The following is a 22,266-nucleotide window of genomic DNA, read 5'->3' on the forward strand; positions in this document are numbered from 1 at the left end:
ACTACAACCTCTGCCTCCCAAGTTCAAGTGATTCTCCTGCCTCAGCTTCTCAAGTAGCTGGGACTACAGGTGTGCACCACCACGCCCAGCTAATTTTTGTATTTTTAGTAGAGATGAGGTTTCACCATGTTGACCAGGATGGTCTCGATTTCCTGACCTCATGATCCGCCTGCCTCGGCCTCCCAAAGTGCTGGGATTACAGGCGTGAGCCACCATGCTTGGCCAGGGTTGAGTTCTTGATTTGATTCTCAGCTTGGCTGCTGTTGGTGTATAGCAGAGCTACTGATTTGTGTATGTTAATTTTGTATCCTGAAACTTTGCTGAATTCATTTATCAGTTCTAAGAGTTTTTTGAATGAGTCTTTTTGGGTTTTCTAGGTATACCATTATATCATTTGCAAATAGCAACAGTCTGACTTCCTCTTTACTGATTCAGATGCCATTTATTTCTTTCTCTTGTCTAACTGCTCTGGCTAGGACTTCCAGTACTATGCTGAATAGAAGCGGTGAAAGTGGGCATCTTTGTCTTGTTCCAGTTCTCATGAGGGATGCTTTCAACTTATCCGTGTTCAGTATAATGTTGGCTGTCGGTGTGTCATAGATGGCTTATATTACGTTAAGGTATGTCTCTTCTATGCCGATTTTGCTGAGGGTATTAATCATAAAGGGATGCTAGATTTTGTCAAATGCTTTTTCTTTGTCTCTGGAGGCGATCATGTGATTTTTTATTTTAATTCTGTTTACGTGGTATATCACATTTATTGACTGACATATGTTAAACCATCCCTGCATCCAAAACCCACTTAATCACAGTGCACTATCTTTTTGATATGCTGTTGGATTCAGTTCACTAGTATTTTGTTGAAGATTTTTGCATCTATGTTCATCAGGGATATTGGTCTGTAGTTTTCTTTTTTTGTTATGTCCTTCCCTGGTTTTGGTATTAGGGTGATATTGGCTTCATAGAATAATTTAGGGAGGATTCCCTCTTTCTCTGTCTTTTGGAATAGTGTCAATAGGATTGGTACCAGTTCTTCTTTGAAAGTCTGATAGAATTCAGCTGTGAATCTGTCTGGTCCTGAACTTTTTTTTTGTTGTTGGCAATTTTTTTTTTTTTTTTTAATCACCATTTCAATCTTGCTGCTTGTTACTGGTCTGTTCAGAGATTCTATATCTTCCTGGTTTAATCTAGGAAGGTGGTATATTTTTGGGAATTTATCCATCTCTTCTAGGTTTTCTAGTTTATGTGCATAAAGGTGTTCATAGTGGTCTTAAATAATCTTATGTATTTCTGTGGTATCAATTGTAATATCTCCTGTTTCATTTCTAAGTGAGCTTATTTGGACCTTCTCTCTTGTTTTCTTGGTTAATCTCACTAATGTTCTATCAACTTTATTAATATTTATCTTTTCAAATAAGCAGATTTTGTTTTATTTATCTTTTGTATTTTTTTGTTTCAATTTCATTAGTTCTGCTCTGATCTTTGTTATTTCTTTTCTTTTAATGGGTTTCGGTTTAGATCATTCTTGTTTCTCCAGTTCTATGAGGTGTGACCTTAGATTGTCTATTTGTGCTTTTTCAGACTTTTTGATGTAGGCATTTAATGTTATGAATTTTCTTCTTAGCACTGCTTTTGCTGTATCCCAGAGGTTTTGATAGGTTGTGTCATTATTGTACGGTTCAAAGAATTTTTAAATTTCCATCTTGATTTCATTGTTGACCCAATGATCATTCAGAAGCAGGCAAGTTAATTTCCACATATATGCATAGTTTTGAGGGTTCCTTTTGGAGTTGATTTCTAATTTTATTCCACTATGGTCTGAGGGAGTACTTGATATAATTTTGATTTTCTTAAATGTATTAAGACTTGTTTTGTGGCCTATCATATGGTCTATCTTGGAGAAAGTTCCATGTGCTGATGAATAGATTGCATATTCTGCAGTTGTTGGGTAGAATGTTCTGTAGATATCTGTTAAGTCCATTTGTGTTAGGGTATAGTTTAAGTCCATTGTTTGTTTCTTGACTTTCTGTCCTGTTGACCTGTCCAGTGCTGCCAGTGGAGTGCTGAAGTCCCCCACTATTATTATGCTGTCGTCTATCTCATTTCTTAGGTCAAGTAGTAATACTTCTATAAATTTAGGAGCTCCAATGTTAGGTGCATATATATTTAGAATTGTGATATTTGCCTGTTACACTAGTCCTTTTATCATTATATAATGTCCCTCTTTGTCTTTTTTAACTGCTGTAGCTTTAAAGTTTGTTTTCTCTCATATAAGAATAGCTACTTCTGCTTGTCTTTGGTGTCCACTTGCATAAAATGTCTTTTTCCACCCCTTTATCTTAAGTTTATATGAGTCCTTATGTTAGGTGAGTATCCTGAAGACAGCAGAAACTTGGTTGGTGAATTCTTATCCATTCTGCCATTCTATAACTTTTAAGTGGAGGATTCAGGCCCTTTATATGCAATGTTAGTATAGAGATGTGAGGTACTATTCTATTCATTGTGCTATTTGTTGCCTGAATACTTTGACTTTTTTTTAATTGTGTTATTATATAGGTCCTGTAAGATTCATGACTTAAGGAGGTTCTATTTCGGTGTATTTTGAGGATTTGTTTTAGGATTTAGAGCTTTTAGCAGCTCTTGTAGTGCTGGCTTGGTAGTGGCTAATTCTGTCAGCATTTGTTTGTCTGGAGGAGACTGCATCTTTCCTTCATTTAAGAAGCTTATTTCACTGGATACAAAATTCTTGGCTGATAATTGTTTTATTTAAGGAGGTTAAAAATAGGACCCCAATCCCTTCTAGCTTATAGGGTTTCTGCTGAGAAATCTGCTGTTAATCTGTTTTCCTTTATAGGTTACCTGATACTTTTGCCTCACAGTTCTTAAGATTCTTTCCTTCGTTTTGACTTTAGATAACCTGATGGCAATGTGCCTAGGTAATGATCTTTTTGTGATGAATTTCCCAGGTTTTCTTTGAGCTTCTTGTATTTGGATGTCTAGATTTCTAGCAAGGCCAGGTAGGTTTTCCTCAATTATTCCCTCAAATATGTTTTCTACACTTTTAGATTTCTCTTCTTTCTTGGGAACACCAATTATTCTTAGGTTTGGATGCTTAACATAGTACTAAATTTCTTGGAGGCATTGTTCATTTTTAAAAATTCATTTTTCTTTGTCTTTGACGAATTGGGTTAATTTGAAAACCTTGTCTTTGAGCTCTGAAGTTCTTTTTTCTGCTTGTTTGATTCTATTGCTGAGACTTCATTTCTCTGTGTCCTTGATTTCCAGATGTTGTGATTGTTTTTTATTTATGCCATTTATTTCACTGAAGAATTTTCCTTTCATATGCTGTATCATGTTTTTTATTTCTTTAAGTTGGACTTCACCTTTCTCTGGTGCCTCCTTGATTAGCTGAATAATTCACTTTCTGAATTATTATAGTTATTATTCTGGCAATTCAGAGATTTCATCTTGGTTTGAATCAATTGCTGGTGAGCCAGTATGATCTTTTGGTGGTGTTAAAGAACCTCATTTTGTCATATTACCAGAATTGTTTCTCTAGTTCCTTCTCATTTGGGTAGACTATGTCAGAGGTAAGATCTGGGATTCAAGGACTGCTGTACAGATTCTTTGGTCACACGGGGTGCTCCCCCCTGAGGTGGTGTTCCCCTAGGAATAAGGTTTCCTGAGAGCCAAACTCTAGTGATTGTTTTGGCTCTTCTGGGCCTAGCCATCTAGTGGAGCTCCTGGGCTCTGGGTTGGTACTGGTGAGTGTCTGCAAAGCATCCTCTGATGTGATCTGTCTTCAGGTCTCGCAGCCGAGGATACCAGTACCTGCTCCAGTGGCGGTAGCAGGGAGTGAAGTGGACTCTGTGAGGGTCCTTGGTTGTGTTTTTGTTTAATGCACTGGTTTTGTGTTAGTTGGCCACTGGCTAGGAGGTGACACTTTCAAGAGTGCATTAATCTTATAGAGAGGATGCAAGTGAATGGGATAAAAGAAAATAAATGCTATGGAACAGATGAAGTCTACCAAGTTAATGTTAAAGTAAATCGCTGTAAAATAATTCCAATTTCCTAGTGGTTTCCTTCATAGAGCATCCTCATGGGAGAAAAAAATTATCAAATTCTCCTGTTCCAAAGGAACTGAGAAGCTTTGATACACAAGATTATGGTGCTCTGTCAGCTACGCTGCTTTGCCGGGAGTTTTAGCTATTTAGACCTTCCCTTTCTCTTTATTAATCTTTTCAGTATTTTGCAGGTTTTCCCTAAATATGAAAGTATCTCTACTTTTAGACTTATATCCAACTACCCAGTTCATCAGGCTGCAGACATTTTCCCATTGTCCTGTCACCAGACTTGGTACTTTACCGAACCATTCCTGCTCCCCTATCGCTGTCCATGACTACATTTTTGGCTGCATAATCTATTATATCTAATAGTGTCAGGTTGCAACATTGTAGCTTGATAATATATGTACACTCTCCCCTCTAACTAATACATCATACCTTCCAGTTATACTGAAAATTCCACAAATTCATCCTTTTAGATTATGTTGTAAACTATTTTAGTTGCCTATTCTTTCAACAGAGATGTATAAGTTTTCTGATATAAGCAAGGCAGTTTTCCACAGTTTTTAACTATATGTTTTTCATCTCTAAGGAAAGACTCATATATTGATATCATAATTATGCATTTGAAGTTTCTGTCTCTTGATTAAATAGCTATGAAATCAATGCTAATGCCATATCAATAGCACTTACATTCAGGTAATAGCAAAATTAAATTATCACATAGAGATCAGCAGGCTTTTCAACAAGCACATATAGCACATATTTCTCTAGTGCCCATCCTCAGAGTATCAAAAATACTACTGACAGTCACATGAACTCTTAATGAAATGTACTGCCAACTGCCAATGATACTTAACAAAAAGTAGGCATCTCGCCTTGCTGAAGCCAGAATTAAAGTTTGACCAGAAATGAGCCAGGCAATATTATATCTTTTTCCTAACCCCTGATACTCACTTGGAAAGGGGATAAGGGTAAGGGGTTAACTTGTAATCTTTACAAGTCAGAACAGAACAGGTCTTAAAATTGTTTTTGGCTTCATTGCCTCTGGGTCAGCTGCTGAAACAGAAGTCAAGCTGTGACTTACAGGCTTACATTAATTTTCCTTATGCTGCTTAATTTTAGTAGCATAGTTTCCACATACTCTAATTTCTTGTTTTCAGTGTTGTATGACATGTCTTGTAAATAGTGTGAAGTTGATTTAACTGTACAACATTAAAGTTATATCCCCACTAGGTCTATAATCTAAAGACCTGTTACTTACAGATAAGGAATAGTTCTGACTTCTGGAAACTACTGAGAATTATGAAGAAATCCAACGAGGCCGTCTTACTTATTAGAGACTAATCTTAAACAAGAAAGCTTTGCTAAATTATACAAAGTTGTCCTTCCAAAGTTAAGTAACAAACACTTTATAATCTAGACCCTGAGTCTTCCATGACTTCCTCTGTTTTAGAAAAATATTCTACATGAGTGCCCGACTCTCTGCTCCAAATTCTTCTGGTTTCATTCCTCTACAAAGACTATGAAAGTCAGGCTTATATTAAATTTAATTTGGCCCATAGCCACACAAGTGCCATCAAGAAAAAAATCTTGAGAATGCCACTCTGGGACAGGGACTGTCCATTTTCAGTGTTCAGAACAGACCCCTGTAGGATGCTTCACACAGTGCTTCCTCCCATACCACAATTCTTGACTCTGAGTGGGTGAAGACCTCAACTCTCAGTCAGTCTGATGGGCCTGAACCCACTTCCCCTGGACTGTGCACCCTCCTCATAGAGTACTGACTAATGAAAAAAGCAGTTATGTTCTTGATCAAGAGGCTGTTATCCACTTTCTTTATAAAAGAGCCATAAACTCCATATTGATTGGCCAGAAAGATATGCCTTTACATTGTGTAGGATTAAGCTCACAGAGGTCTATACATAATTGATAACATGAGATTTTAAGTGGGCGGGGGGTTGGATTTAGAGAAGGGGAGATGAAGAATGATATGAAAGCAGCAGTGGCGAACAAGAAAGAGGACACGTAGCCCACCTCCAGGCCTTGTCATAGGAGACTGGGGAAGATAACATTACCACCACTTAGGAGGGCAGCAGGAGAGGCACCATCCTTAGGTGACAGCCACAGTTCAGTTTAGAGTGGGGAGGTGAAAGGACTGTTCTGAGAAGAGGTTGAGAACACAGGAGATCTTGCCAATGACAGATTCTGAATTCCAGAGGACACAGGACTTGAGGAGAAACGGAATAGAAGAATTAGAGTTTCGGAGATAAAAGGTTTCCTGCAAGTCAGACTTCTCTTACTGTGACTAATCTCAACATTGATCAGAGGCCTCACGAGATTGTTTGAGGCAAACAGTGGTGATTAGGCTGAGAGAGGGGTCAGAGAGGGATTACTGTCCAGGCTCCTCTTGACCACTGTTGATGGAGGTGAGTAAGTCCAAGGAAAAGAGCCTTATCCAAGTATTTACACCCCTCTTAATCCCTGCTGATGGAGGAGGTGATATGTAAATCCATAAAACAGAGGAATATTATATACACTTTGAAATACTTCTTTGTAATTCTAGATTTAATTTTATGGCAAGAAATAAAAAGATAAAGGAACCACTGGGATAGCAGAACTTAGATGGGATTCTTTAAGAAGACCTTGACAGCCTTATTTGGGAAATCTTTCAGGGAGACTTAAAGATATTTCAAGGTTTTGGAGAAACTGAAATGATATATTTGATTTGTTACAGTCTTTTCCAACACATCAAGATAGAGTTCACTTTAGAAAAGTTATCACATGTCCTTAAGATTCAATTTCCTTATCTGTCAGAAGGTGATAATAAGACCTGTCTCCTAGGGCTGTCATGAGGATTAAGTGAAGCAAACACAAGCACAGCACCTACCATACAGTTCACTGCCAATAAACACACTTAACGACCGTTTTCATTTGTTCTCTCTAACAAAAGCACGAGTCAAATGTTATCTCCAGTTTAAAATGCAGAAACAGGTTTTAGAGAGCTTCAGTAACTCACTTAAAGTCTCTCTTTTAGGAAGAGACTGAGCTGGGATTTCTAACTCTGCTTGGGCTGATGCCAAAGGCTGAGCTCTTTCCATTGAACCTCACTGACTTTCCCATTTGTTTTTCTGCTACAGTTAATATGAGAACTTATTTCTCCCAAATTAGTTGAGATACATATTGCCCTTATAAATGCCAAAAGTAGTAAAATAGGTGTACCTGGCATAAGCCCACATGTGAATCACTATCAGACAAGAACCACCTGCATTTACTGGTGGTGATGGTGAAGAATAAACAGAATATGAACAACACTGGGCACTTAAAAAAATCCCATAAGAGCCTCAGATTATCCTTGGTACTGAGTAAGTTCCACTATGTTACAAAAGCAAAATTTGGCTCAGCTTTCATTTGTTTCCTCTTTTTGTACTGAAAAACCCCAAAGTTAATGAAAACCAGTGAAGCAGCTACAGGATCTAGAAGATGTGCTAGGCAGTCTAAAGACACAGGTTCTGGCCCTGCCTCAGTTACTAGGCAGCCAGTGGCTTTGGGCAGGTTCATAACCTCTCCAGTGGTAACAACCTAGTGATTAACAGTATGGATTTCAGAACTAGAAAGCCTGGGTCTAATCTTGGTTCTTCTACTCACTACTGCGTGACCTTGGGCAAGTAACACTTTGAGCCACAGCTTCCTCATTTCAAAATGGGGATAATAGCACCTAACTCCTGGAACTATTATAAGGATTAAGGTAGTTGGAACAGATTGGTGCTCAGAAAACATTTCTTAATTATTCCCACCACCACTCTGAGTTCCATTCTCCTTATTTCTGAAATGGGTATCTGTCTTGCTTCCTCTTCTCTATCTTCCAAACATGATTATTTGTGATGATTACTGTGGTAAAAGAGAAAAGAGAAAAACCGAAAAGGAAGATAAACACAACCTTAAATATTAAGATAGTTGCATGATGAGAGAGAGTAGACGCCATTGGTGTCTAAGAGAGTAAAACATCACTTTCTTCTCATTCCCCATTGAGAAACTTTGTAAAATATAAAAGGCCATATTAAGAATATAGGGTTATTATGATGATAACTCAGAAGAGAACTGAACATACTATCTTTGTCATTTGAGGCAATGGGGATAATTAATCTTCTTCAAGTTTTTTGAAAATGATAACTAAATCCTAAAAGTCCTAAATATCTAGTGGAGGAAAACAAATTGTTCTTCAGCTTCTCAGAACATCAAGTTCTTTTTTCCATAATATAATTAGAACCCCCAAGGATTCATTTAATTCACAGTATAAAGGCAAAACAACAAAGTTGAAATAAAGGAAGGCTGGTTTCACAGATTGCCCACAAAACTGGGAATTTTTTTTACTATAGCACAATGCAATAAAGAGGCTTACAAATTGAGTCCTGGGGGAAGGACATGAGCTATATTTGTTGCATGTGGATGTAAGAGGCCAGAAGTTGGCCTCTTCTATTCTGTGAAGTGCCATGTGCATAAATTTGTACACTGTAATTCCCTTTAACTCAAAACACTGGTGAACAAACAGTTGGAACAAAGCCACCTCCAGAACATGATGAACCATAGCACTTAGAACACTGATCATCTCTCATTGCTCAAAAAAATAAGCCTTTAAAATACTGGCGTGCTTTACTTGGAGTTTTTGTTATTTACCAATGCGTGTCTTAACTGATTTCAAAAGAATCTTAGGGAGTGGGGGCCGTAGAAGTCATCTAGACATCTCTCCCCCCACGTCCCAATGTTAGAAGACTCTTTTTCGCACCATTCTGTACAGAGGCCAAACACTTCAGGGATAAGTGCTCCATTGGCTTGGTTGCCCCACTGAAGTTAAGGTTGATAAGTATCAGGAGTAACACAATTCCCCTGCCTAAGGTTTCCATGACTGGCCTCCTGCTAGGGTAACATTTTGATCTTTTTTTTTTTTTCTTCCAGCCCTCTTCAAGGATTCCAAGAAGAATTTTTCTGCACGTATGAACTAGGTTCCCTCCTCTCTCTTTCACAGTCGAGAAGTCAGGTGCATCCCTGGCTTCAGAATGCACACTTTCTCCTTTTCCTTCACACAAGAACTGCCCTGCCCCTGGAAAGAACAGGTGTCCAGGGCCTTACCTGACTCTGAGAGTGTGTTTAACTAGGGAAGGGTATAAAAGGCCTGACTGTAGCCACAGATCAGGACACATTCTCTAACATGGTTTTACTGGAATAAAGCTGACATTTTGTTCTCCATAAATCTGATGCCAGAGTCCATGTCTCAACAGGGAATGAGAAGAAGTGATTTTTTTACTCTCTTAGACACCAATGGCATCTACTCTTTCTCATCATATAACTATGTTAATATTTGAAGGTTGTCTTCATATTCCTCTTTGGTTTTTCTCTTTTCCAGGCTGACATTAGTTCACCATTTTTCCTCTTATGATGTTAATCCAGACCTCTTATTCTCCTGATTATAATGGTCAAGGACCCCCTTAACGACTGACCTGACCTAGTACCCTGGACATGAACTCTTACAGGAAGAACTACTGCCACCATGATCCATGATGCTATATTCTAATAACGCACCCTCCTATTAGTTGTTCTTTTTTAAAAGTAGGTATGTGTTAGTATTGAATCACATTGAGTTTCCTATGAACTAATGTCCCTAAATCTTTTCCTTATTACTTGCTATCAACCCAAGCTTCCTCCTTCAAGACTTAACATACTACTTTGTTAACCTCAGCTTAGGACTTTACATTAATCTGTGTAAAATTCTGACTCACTGGTTCTAGGAGCATAATACAGCGGTTAAGAGCATGGGCTTTGGTGATAGACAAATGGTTCCTGTGCTATCTGTGCCTCTTATTGGCTGTGGGACTTGAGTAAATGACTTAACATATCTGTGCCTCTACATCCACCTATAGAATGGAATATTACTAGTATACACCTCAGAGGGTCCTTGTGAGGATTAAATGAGAGAATTCATACAACACATTTAGCATTTTGCCTGGCACATAGTAATCAATAAATGCTATATGTGGTTGTTATTAGCAAATCCACCCATCAACCTACACAGATCTTTAAAAAATCCTATCTCACTTGTTGCAAAAGCACATTATTTGTGCTTTTGTCAGAAATTTTTAATGAGAAAATTGGACAGAACAGCATCAGTAGACAAGTTCCTGAGGCTGACCCTGAGGACCCCTCTCCAAATAGACATTAGTCCATCCATCAGCTCAGAACTGCCAGTGGACATCTGTTTAACCAGCTATGAATCTACTCAACCTCAACAAGACAACAAGAGTATCATAAAAATCTTAGCCAAACTCCTCTCAGAAATAAAAATCTATCCCTTGACACTTCCATAACCAGTAAGACGAACTGTGAAAGACTCTAAGGATGTTAGAAATAAGAATGTTTTGTTTTCAATGAGCTCATCTTGACTCCTAATAATCACATTTTTCTCACACGTAATCATTCAGTGATCCACTCTAAAAATTTGCTGAAGATCAATGTCTTGCGCATTCTGGAACATGTCTTCTTCTTCACTCCATTTTTTCAAAATTAGGATAGTGTCTAGCGCCATTTTCCATTACTATGACACCAAACCCCATTACAATCATTTCTCATAAATGATGTGATTACACTGGCAAATTCTGTCACTACCCAGTGCTGTGGTTCCAATGGAAAGTCCCCAGTAGTAAGCTAGGAGAGTTCTAAACCAGTCCAAATTTTTCAGCAAATTGTTGACCACCCAAAGGACACATATGATGGTATCTACCTTGCTGCTGGTGCTGCTGTTGTTGCTGCTGCTAACAGCTCTATGTAAGGCTCTGAGCCAAGTATTTTACATGGATTGTCTAATTTAATTCTCGAAACAACCCTTTGAGGTCCGTGTTATGATAATATCCTTTTTGTGGGGGGGCTAAGGTCATACAGTATGTAAGTGGCTGACCTAGTATTCAAACCCAGTTCAATCAGATTCTAAAGCCCAAACTTCCAACCAAGTGCCATATTATCTCCCTTTTTTACTAAATGGCACTGTTTCGTTATATGAACTGTACAGGTTGGGTCCAGTCCCAGCCTTGCAGGCACAGAAACTTGACCTTGTCAGTATTCCAGAGTTGTACAGACTTAGGCATGATGCCTCCCCCTGATGAAGTTCACAATAAACTGGTGAAGCAAACAAGAATGCCAAAGTGTTGATTTACAACAGTTATGTATCTGTCATACAGACCATAACAATCTGACCACAGCATTTTTCCCTTTGGAGGGTTCTCCTTACAGAGGCAAACCGTAAACACAAGACATCAGAATAGGAGGCATTTGCTACAGAACTTGAAAGTTAAACTGAATTTCCAACAAAGAAGGACTGTTGTCAGTGACACTGAAACTTTGAAGACTGCCAACATTCACATTTCTATGGACAGTTACTGTGGGCAGAGGGCACAACGAGTGTTTACCTCTGGGTGCTTCAGATGTCGACCAACCCCTTTTCTGACACACTGGTGCATTACTCACGTCTAGGCCAGTCTTTGGCCTAGAGACAATGACTTTCCTTAGGTGACTTTCTACAACTATGCTCTGAGAGAGAGAGAGAGAGAGAGAGAGAGAGAGAGAGAGATACTTATTTATTTATTTTATAGAACAAAACCATATATGTATATATTTATTATACTTTAAGTTCTAGGTACATGTGCACAACATGCAGGTTTGTTACATATGTATACATGTGCCATGTTGGTGTGCTGCACCCATTAACTAGTCATTTACATTACGTATATCTCCTAATACTACCCCTCCCCATCCCCCTCCCCACAACAGGACCCGGTGTGTGATGATCCCCTTCCTCTGTCCAAGTGATCTCATTGTTCAATTCCCACCTATGAGTGAGAACATGCGGTATTTGGTTTTCTGTTCTTGCGATAGTTTGCTGAGAATGATGGTTTCCAGCTGCATCCATGTCCCTACAAACGACACGAACTCATCCTTTTTAATGGCTGCATACTATTCCATGGTGTATATGTGCCACATTTTCTTAGTCCAGTCTGTCACTGATGGACATTTGGGTTGATTCCAAATCTTTGCTATTGTGAATAGTGCCACAATAAACATACATGTGCATGTGTCTTTATAGCAGCATGACTTATAATCCTTTGGGTATATCCCCAGTAATGGGATGGCTGGGTCAAATGGTATTTCTAGTTCTAGATCCTTGAGGAATAGCCACAATATCTTCTACAATGGTTGAACTAGTTTACAGTCCCAACAACAGTGTAAAAGTGTTCCTATTTCTCCACATCCTCTCCAGCACCTGTTGTTTCCTGACTTTTTAATGATTGCCATTCTAACTGGTGTGAGATAGTATCTCATTGTGGTTTTGATTTGCATTTCTCTGATGGCAAGTGATGATGAGCATTTTTTCATGTGTCTGTTGGCTATATGAATGTCTTCTTTTGAGAAATGTCTGTTCATATCCTTTGCCCACTTTTTGATGGGGCTGTTTGTTTTTTTCTTGTAAATTTGTTTGAGTTCTTTGTAGGTTCTGGATATTAGCCCTTTGTCAGATGAGGAGATTGCAAAAATTTTTTCCCATTCTGTAGGTTGCCTGTTCACTCTGATGGTAGTTTCTTTTGCTGTGCAGAAGTTCTTTAGTTTAATTAGATCCCATTTGTCAATTTTGGCTTTTGTTGCCATTGCTTTTGGTATTTTAGACATGAACTCCTTGCCCATGTCTATGTCCTGAATGGTATTACCTAGGTTTTCTTCTAGGACTTTTATGGTTTTAGGTCTAACATTTAAGTCTCTAATCCATCTTGAATTAATTTCCATATAAGGAGTAAGGAAAGGATCCAGTTTCAGTTTTCTACTTATGGCTAGCCAATTTTCCCAGCACCATTTATTAAATAGGGAATCCTTTCCACATTTCTTGTTTTTGTCAGGTTTGTCAAAGATCAGATGGCTGTAGATGTGTGGTATTATTTCTGAGGACTCTGTTCTGTTCCATTGGTCTATATCTCTGTTTTGGTACCAGTACCATGCTGTTTTGGTTACTGTAGCCTTGTAGTATAGTTTGAAGTCAGGTAGCGTGATGCCTCTAGCTTTGTTCCTTTGGCTTAGGATTGTCTTGGCAATGTGGGATCTTTTTTGGTTCTATATAAACTTTAAAGCAGTTTTTTCCAATTCTGTGAAGAAAGTCATTGGTAGCTTGATGGGGATGGCATTGAATCTATAAATTACCTTGGGCAGTGTGGCCTTTTTCACAATATTGATTCTTCCTATCCATGAGCATGGTATATTCTTCCATTTGTTTGTGTCCTCTTTTATTTCACTGAGCAGTGGTTTGCAGATCTCCTTGAAGAGGTACTTTACATCCCTCATAAGTTGGATTCCTAGGTATTATATTCTCTTTGAAGCAATTGTGAATGGGAGTTCATTCATGATTTGGCTCCCTGTCTGTTACTGGTGTATAAGAATGCTTGTGATTTTTGCACACTGATTTTGTATCCTGAGACTTTGCTGAAGTTGCTTATCAGCTTAAGGAGATTATGGGCTGAGAAAATGGGGTTTTCTAAATATACAATCATGTCATCTGCAAACAGGGACAATTTGACTTCTTTTCCTAACTGAATACCCTTTATTTCTTTCTCTTGCTTGATTGCCCTAGCCAGAACTTCCAACACTATGTTGAATAGGAGTGGTGAGAGAGGGCATCCCTGTCTTGTGCCAGTTTTCAAAGGGAATGCTTCCAGTTTTTGCCCATTCAGTATGATATTGGCTGTGGGTTTGTCATAAATAGCTCTCACTATTTTGAGATACGTTCCATCAATACTGAATTTATTGAGAGTTTTTAGCATGAGGGGCTGTTGAATTTTGTTAAAGGCCTTTTCTGCATCTATTGAGATAATCATGTGGTTTTTGTCTTTGGTTCTGTTTATATGATGGATTATGTTTATTCATTTGTGAATGTTGAACCAGCCTTGCATCCCAGGGATGAAGCCCACTTGATCATGGTGGATAAGCTTTTTGATGTGCTGCTGGATTCAGTTTGCCAGTATTTTATTAAGGATTTTTGCATCGATGTTCATCAGGGATATTGGTCTAAAATTCTCTTTTTTCGTTGTATCTCTGTCAGGTTTTGGTATCAGGATGATGTTGGCCTCATAAAATGAGTTAGGGAGGATTCCCTCTTTTTCTATTGATTGGAAGTGTTTCAGAAAGAATGGTACCAACTCCTCCTTGTACCTCTGGTAGAATTCGGCTGTGAATCCATCTGGTCCTGGACTTTTTTTCGTTGGTAGGCTATTAATTATTGCCTCAATTTCAGAGCCTGCTATTGGTCTATTGAGAGATTCAACTTCTTCCTGGTTTAGTCTTGGGAGAGTGTAAGTGTCCAGGAAATTATCAATTTCTTCTAGGTTTTCTAGTTTATTTGTGTAGAGGTGTTTATAGTATTCTCTGATGGTAGTTTGTATTTCTGTGGGGTCAGTGGTGATATTTCCTTTGTCATTTTTTATTGCGTCTCTTTGATTATTCTCGCTTTTCTTATTAGTCTTGCTAGCAGTCTATCAATTTTGTTGACCTTTTCAAAAAACCAGCTCCTGGATTCTTTGATTTTTTGTGTCTCTATCTCCTTCAGTTTTGCTCTGATCTTAGTTATTTCTTGCCTTCTGCTAGCTTTTGAATGTGTTTGCTCTTGCTTCTCTAGTTCTTTTAATTGTGATGTTAGGGTGTCAATTTTAGATCTTTCCTGCTTTCTCTTGTGGGCATTTAGTGCTATAAATTTCCCTCTGCACACTGCTTTAAATGTGTCCCAGAGATTCTGCCCCATGTTGTATCTTTGTTCTCATTGGTTTCAAAGAACATCTTTATTTCTGCCTTCATTTTGTTATGTACCCAGTAGTCATTCAGGAGCAGGTTGTTCAGTTTCCATGTAGTTGAGTGATTTTGATTGAGTTTCTTAATCCTGAGTTCTAGTTTGATTGCACTGTGGTCTGAGACATAGTTTGTTATAATTTCTGTTCTTTTACATTTGCTGAGGAGTGCTTTACTTCCAACTAGGTGGTCAATTTTGGAACGAGTTATTTTTCTCATTAGTTGATGCAGTTTCTTCCTAGCCTCGATGGTCTTTACATTTTGGCATGTTTTTGCAATAGCTGGTACTGGTTGTTCCATTCCATGTTTAGTGCCTCCTTCAGGGTCTCTTGTAAGGCAGGCCTGGTGGTGACAAAATCTCTAAGCATTTGCTTATCTGTAAAGGATTTTATTTCTCCTTCACTTGTGAAACTTAGTTTGGCTGGATATGAAATTCTGAGTTTAAAATTCTTTTCTTTAAGAATGTTGAATATTGGCCCCCACTCTCTTCTGGCTTGGAGAGTTTCTGCCGAGAGATCTGCTGTTAGTCTGATGGGCTTCCCTTTGTGGGTAACCTGACCTTTCTCTCTGGCTGCCCTTAACATTTTTTCCTTCATTTCAACTTTGGTGAATCTGACAATTATGTGTCTTGGAGTTGCTCTTCTCGAGGAGTATCTTTGTGGCGTTCTCTGTATTTCCTGAATTTGAATGTTGGCCTGCCTTACTAGGTTGGGGAAGTTCTCCTGGATGATATTCTGCAGTGTTTTCCAACTTGGTTCCATCTTCCCTGTCACTTTCAGGCACACCAATCAGACGTAGATTTGGTCTTTTCACATAATCCCATATTTCTTGGAGGCTTTGTTCATTTCTTTTTACTCTTTTTTCTCTACACTTCTCTTCTCGCTTCATTTCATTTATTTGATCTTCAATCGCTGATACTCTTTCTTCCAGTTGATCAAGTTGGTTACTGAAGCTTGTGCATTTGTCACGTAGTTCTCATGTTATGGTTTTCATCTCTATCAGTTCTTTTAAGGTATTCTCTGCATTGATTATTCTAGTTATCCATTCATCCATTCTTTTTTCAAGATTTTTAGTTTCTTTGCGCTGGTTATGTAGTTCCTCCTTTAGCTCTGAGAAGTTTGATCGACTGAAGCCTTCTTCTTTCAACTCATCAAAGTCATTTTCCATCCAGCTTTGTTCCGTTGCTGGCGATGAGCTGCGTTCCTTTGGAGGGGGAGATGTGCTCTGATTTTCTGAATTTCCAGCTTTTCTGCACTGCTTTTTCCCCATCTTTGTGGTTTTATCTGTCTTTGGTCTTTGATGATGGTGACGTACTGATGGGGCTTTGGTGTGGGTGCCCTTTCTGTTTCTTAGTTTTCCTTCTCACAGTCGGACCCTCAGCTATACGTCTGTTGGAGTTTGCTTGAGGTCCACTCCAGACCCTGTTTGCCTGGGTATCAGCAGCAGAGGCTGCAGAAGATAGAATACTGCTGAACAGCAAGTGTTGCTGTCTGATTCTTGGTCTGGAAGCTTTGTCTCAGGGGTGTACCCAGCTGTGTCAGGTGTGAGGTGTCGGTCTGCACCTAGTGGGGGACGTCTCCCAGTTAGGCTACTCAGGGGTCAGGGACCCACTTGAGCAGGCAGTCTGTCCATTCTCAGATCTCAACCTCTGTGCTGGGAGATCCACTGCTCTCTTCAAAGTTGTCAGACAGGGGCATTTACCTCTGTCGAGGTTTCTGCTGCTTTTTGTTTAGCCATGCCATGTCCCCAGAGGAGAAGTCTACAGAGGCAGGCCGGCCTCCTTGAGCTGTGGTGGGCTCCATCCAATTCAAGCTTCCTGGCGGCTTTGTTTACCTACTTAAACCTCAGCAATGGCAGGCACCCCTCCCCCAGCCTCGCTGCCACCTTGCAGTTAGGTCTCAGACTGCTGTGCTAGCAATGAGGGAGGTTCCATGGGTGTGGGACCCTCTGGGCCAGGTGTGGGATATAATCTCCTGGTGTGCCGTTTGCTAAGACCCTTGGTAAAGCACAGTATTAGGGTGGGAGTTACCTGATTTTCCAGGTGTTGTGTGTCTCAATTTCCTTTGGCTAGGAAAAGGAATTCCCTTCCCCCTTGCGCTTCCCAGGTGAGGCAATGCCTCACTCTGCTTCAGCTCTCGCTGGTCAGGCTGCACTTGTGGACCAACTGTTTGACACGCCCCAGTGAGATGAACCTAGTACCTCAGTTGAAAATGCAGAAATCACCCATCTTCTGTGTCGCTCAGGCTGGAGCTGTTCCTATTCAGCCATCTTGGGCCTGCTCTGATATATTATCTGATGGTTTTATATATATTAATTTATTTCCCAACCAAGTTGTGGAGTAACCTTCCCCCAGGTATCTAGTCTACAATCTACAATATAATTCAATCTGGCCTAAGGCCTTTAATTCATTTAAGAAAGCCAGGAGCTCTCGTACTTTCTTATGTTTTATTTTTCTTTTTTCCCGCTTAAAGTCATGTGTACCATATTCAGTTGGCAATACAAAAGAGGTGTTACAATAGTGAAGGTGGTACAAAAACAGGACCTGAAATGTTCTTTTCATTCGTCTATCTTCTCCAAACATTGATTTCAATGGGGAAAGCGGGTGGAGGGAGGGCAATGTGATTAGAGAGATTCTTGCACACAGGGAGCAAGGCCCTTGAACTAAAAGTGGAAGTAGCCTTATATTCAGATAAATCAGTCACTAGGCACTGGGTGGGGAGGGGAAAGGGTCACATAGAATGTTCTGAGCTAGGCCACTTACTGATTTTAGACATGCCTACCTAGGAAATGCACATTTAGCAATGCCCTTGTTCTGACCACAGCACATTAGTCAGAGAAACATCTTCAGAGAGAAGATCAAGGAAGACAAGGCACATGTTTGAATGTGGGAACACAACTGACACTAAGTGAAGCTTGAGAACCTGAAAATGAAAGTGACTGGAAATGAAGTGAAACCACTCTGTTAGTAAAGAATGGAATGCGAAAATGAAATGAACATTTTAAATAGAGCACACTGCCCTTCATTTTACTTGGTGACTCAGCCTGGGAGTTTCTGTAATACATACAGAATTCTGTTTGGTGAAGTGACCTACTTGCTCTTTGTGGACGACCGTATCATGAACAGCTGGGGAGTAACTTACTCCATGTCACCATGATACTGATCACAAGCACATTTCCTTCCTTTTGCAGAGTGCTATGGAGATTTCAAAGCACTTTTACAAGTATTTTCTCCTTTAATTCTCACACAAACTCTGTGAGATTGTTGTCCACTTTGTTACAGGTAAGGAAACTGTTTTAAGTTCAGTGTTTTTTCCATGATACTATAGCAGTGGCAGTTACTACTACAGCTCACCCAGAATTCACTGAAGGCCACCAAGACACAAAGGTCATTCCATTACCCTTAAGTAACCTAAGGCCTGGTCATGTATATACCTAGAATGGTATGTTATCATCCCTAACATCTTTAAGATCAAACACACATGTACAAGAACATTTTTAAGGTAGTCCTATCTGTTTGGCCCCAGAGTATTTGAATACTGCAACATAAACACTGATCACCTTTATTTGTTTCAGGCATGGTGTATAAAAATTGTCATCCCATTGAATAAATCCCTTGTTACCTGGTCTCAACGTTCCTAACTATACTACTATTCTAAAGATATTGCTGGCTGGGTGCAGTGGCTCACACCTGTAATCCCAGCACTTTGGGAGACTGAGGTGGGTGGATCACCTCAGGTCAAGAGTTCGAGACTGTTTGGGTGAGGGAGAAGGGACAAAATGGAGGAAGGTGAACAAGAAGGCACAATCCATGTTGCTTCCGGGTTCTTCCTCACCAACTTTCCCGCGCGTGGGAAAATGCAGCCCGAGCCTGGGAAGATGCAGATCAACCAAGCATGCGCCAGGTGACGTCAATCCGAAGAGATCGAAACTTACCCGGCCACGCCTATGGAGACGCCCCTATCATGCCCTTATCCTGCCCACTGCCCTCCCCCTTTCAGTACCAATGCATAAAAGTCTGCCGCCGGCAGGAGCCGGCGTGACTTCTTCGGCCCTCGCATTCGTGGACTGGAGAACCTCACCCGAGAGCGCCGGTGCAACTTCCCTGGCCCTTTCCCACCGACCAGTGAACCTCACCCGAGAGTGCGTGCATATTTGCAAATAAAAGGGCTACCACTTTCTTCACTCGTTTTGGCCTTTATTGATATTTAGTCTTTGCATCTATTAATAATAGTAATAGAGAAACAAAACAGAGACCAGCCTGGCCCACATGGTGAAATCCTTTCTCTACTAAAAATACAAAAATTAGCTGGGCGTGGTGGCGTACACCTGTAGCCCCAGCTACTCTGGAGGCTGAGGCAGGAAAATCACTTGAACTTGGGTGGTGGAGGTTGCAGTGAGCTCAGATGGCGCCACTGCACTCCAGCCTGGGCGACAGAGTAAGACTCTGTCTCAAAAAAAAAAAAAAAAAGAAAGAAAAAGAAAAAAAAGATATTCCTAGAGTGTGTTTCACTCAGATTAATACAGCCTGATGAAATTCCAGTGCCAAATAAGGAAAAAGATCGTGTGCTTGTGGAGGAATATTACTGACTAGCAGGAAGCTTCCTTTAATACCACTTAAAAAGATTAGCAGGAGGAAGAAAATCAAGGTTACAATAAAAGAATTATCACTAAAATTTCTCAGTGTAATTCCTTTCTTTGATGCCTAAACACAATACCTTCTATTCTAGCAAGATGGTAGTTAAGGCATGTGTATCTGAAGGGCAGGAGATCCCTAAATGGGTACAGAATATCTTACAATCATCTTCCCAAAAGTAGATTTAAAGTGGACGGTGCATTTTTCAGATTTAAATATTCTCCTTTCTCCTTGCCCTCTCTTCTGCTCTTTTAAATATTGGAAAAAAATAAAATAAAACAAACAAGGCAATGAAGAACATTTTAAAATGCTCATGGAAAAACTCATCTTCTAGAAGGGAATCTTAGTGGGAGGGACAATTCCTCTCAGGGTTATCAGTGAAGCTGTGAAAATATGAGGCCCTGAAATCCAGAGGTGTCACCCAACGAGGCTGCAGCAGGGACCATTAGCAATGGCTGCTGTGCCCTCTGTCACTGCCTCAACTTAGAAAGGACGTCTTTGTCAGCCTCATGGCACCTAGCATGGTGCCTACCTCACAGAGAGTTCTATAAATAATTGCTGAGTGAAATCAGATGAAATGGAAACAGGTTCAACATGCTCCAAAGTATTAGATACTTGAGTGCTAGAGTGGAATTGTTCTCTACTGGAAGAAAAGAAAAAAATATACCATTTTAAGTTGCAAGTCTTCAAGTCTTGCAATGTGAAGGACGACAAAATCTTCCTGATCTCCAAACTGGGTCACATCGTGAAAGAAGAAAGCACTTCTGCAAAGTGCTACACCCTAGAAAACATCTTAAACTACTCAACAAAACAAGATTTCACCTCAAGGGAAGCCTGTCAAAGATCTCCATAGATTCCATTCAATTCAGTAAAGATTTTATCTTCAGATTGCCCATAGAGGTTGCCTGTGGCTGCTGGCTACTCAACTGCTGCTGAGCACAGCGCAACTCTAGCATAAGGCAGCTTGTCATCCCCCAGATGTGCTCTCCACTAGGGTATAATATATAACCCCAGTGAGTTTTACTGTTGACTACAGATGCTGTAATGTATGGTGCAGCTACAGACCTGCATGGAGGGTCAGTTAACCTGAGTTCAAGCTCTATCATTTTCCAGCTGTGGGGCCATGGACACACTATTTTATCTCTCTGAGCCTTGGTGTTTTTCTGTGGAAAGGAAGGGGCTTAAAGCAGATGACCTCAAAGATCCTCTCTAGCTTCTAACATTTGTAATACTGCACGACTCTGTGAAGAAAAGCAACTAAAATTAAACCCTTTGTTGTTTATATACTGCATAGAAAACAAGTTGATACATCAACAAGGTCATACAGACATGATCCTATTAGAAAAACCAGCCCTTTCTGTGGCTGAAAGGAATGAGAATATCTTGGCTTTCAAAGTGGGCAAAGATTTGGTTTGGACTTCTCTCTAAGAGACAGCATGTCTCAGCAGTCAAAATGATGCCAGTAGCCACAGGCTGGGTCATTGCTTTTAGTGAAGCCCAGCAGGCACAACACAAATTTCTTAATTACCATTACTATAACCTTTACCACACCTTGTTTTTCTTGGGGACTCTCTTGGTCAGGTAATCTGGGATAGATCCAACCCAATTTATAAAATTTGAGGCATTTCGCACTTTAGGTAAGATTACATGCTATTTTAAGAAACCTCTTGGGGGATGAGGAAATATGTTGTTTTTCTTTTAAATATTATACTGTATATCGATTCCAAATGCTAGCTGAACTTTTAAAGAAAAACATGAGTTCCCCTAAAAATAGCCTGTCTACAATGCCTCCTAGACTTGGGCACTTTGTACACATAGTATAACTTGCTTAGCATGTAATTAGAAATAAAATAATATTTAGTGAACACATTTAAAAGGTTAAGAAAAGCTAAACGTAAATGTTCCCAAAACATTAAACATTAATTAATGTGAGCTGACTTGTTTACTTTAAAGTTATATTCTCAAAAAAAAAAAAAAAAAAAAATCTCAAATGAGTTCCTAAATCCAGATTTTAAAACCTTTGGTAACCAAGTATCAAATCCAAAGGCCCGGTCTCGGTCTTCAATTTTCCTTGACCACTCTGCAGTACTGGACTGCTGGAATTCTTTCTAATCCTGACCACCACGACTCTCCCTAGTACTGGCTCCCCTACTTCTTTGACTTCATGCTCTACATCTCTTTCCCCAGGCTATTCTTATCTCCTTCTTCTCTTACTGTAACTTTTTAATGTATCACAAAATGCAGAGCCATCCTCTGCTCTTTTCTCTTTTAGTATCTTTCTCTTACAGTCTTGCCTTTGGATTTGGCAAACTCTAGATGTATTTACTCCTACTCTGTGTGGATGGCTTCCTAATCTTAATCACTGCACTTCACCCTGTCATGTGAATTTCGATTTTCTATCTTCCCCCACTGCATGCTGAACATCTCTACCATTTTGCCTTATTATTTCAAATTCAGAAGCCATGTAAAACTGAATTGAGCAAGTAAGAAACCTATGGGAACGATTTAAAATTGGAGATATCAGTGAATCAATTCATGATTTCTAAAATATGCATATATGCATATGTAGGTGTATATGTGTGTGTATATATATGTATGTATGAGTGTGTGTATGTGTGTATTTTTCCCCAAGTTCACTTCATTGAAAGAGCCAAGAGCCAAGATATCTCAATAGTAATGAGCACACCTATGCCCAGAACT

At 39.6% G+C, this 22,266-nt stretch overlaps 1 protein-coding gene across 17 annotated transcripts in view; it reads right to left on the bottom strand.

The window, feature by feature from the left end:
* Positions 1 to 22,266, bottom strand: part of LOC105472874 (RAD51 paralog B) — an 861,624-nt gene that overhangs the window by 472,167 nt on the left and 367,191 nt on the right. The gene's annotated exons all lie outside the window — the stretch shown is intronic.

This window comes from Macaca nemestrina, chromosome 7 (genome assembly GCF_043159975.1).
Source record: "Macaca nemestrina isolate mMacNem1 chromosome 7, mMacNem.hap1, whole genome shotgun sequence".
Lineage (NCBI taxonomy): Eukaryota > Metazoa > Chordata > Mammalia > Primates > Cercopithecidae > Macaca > Macaca nemestrina.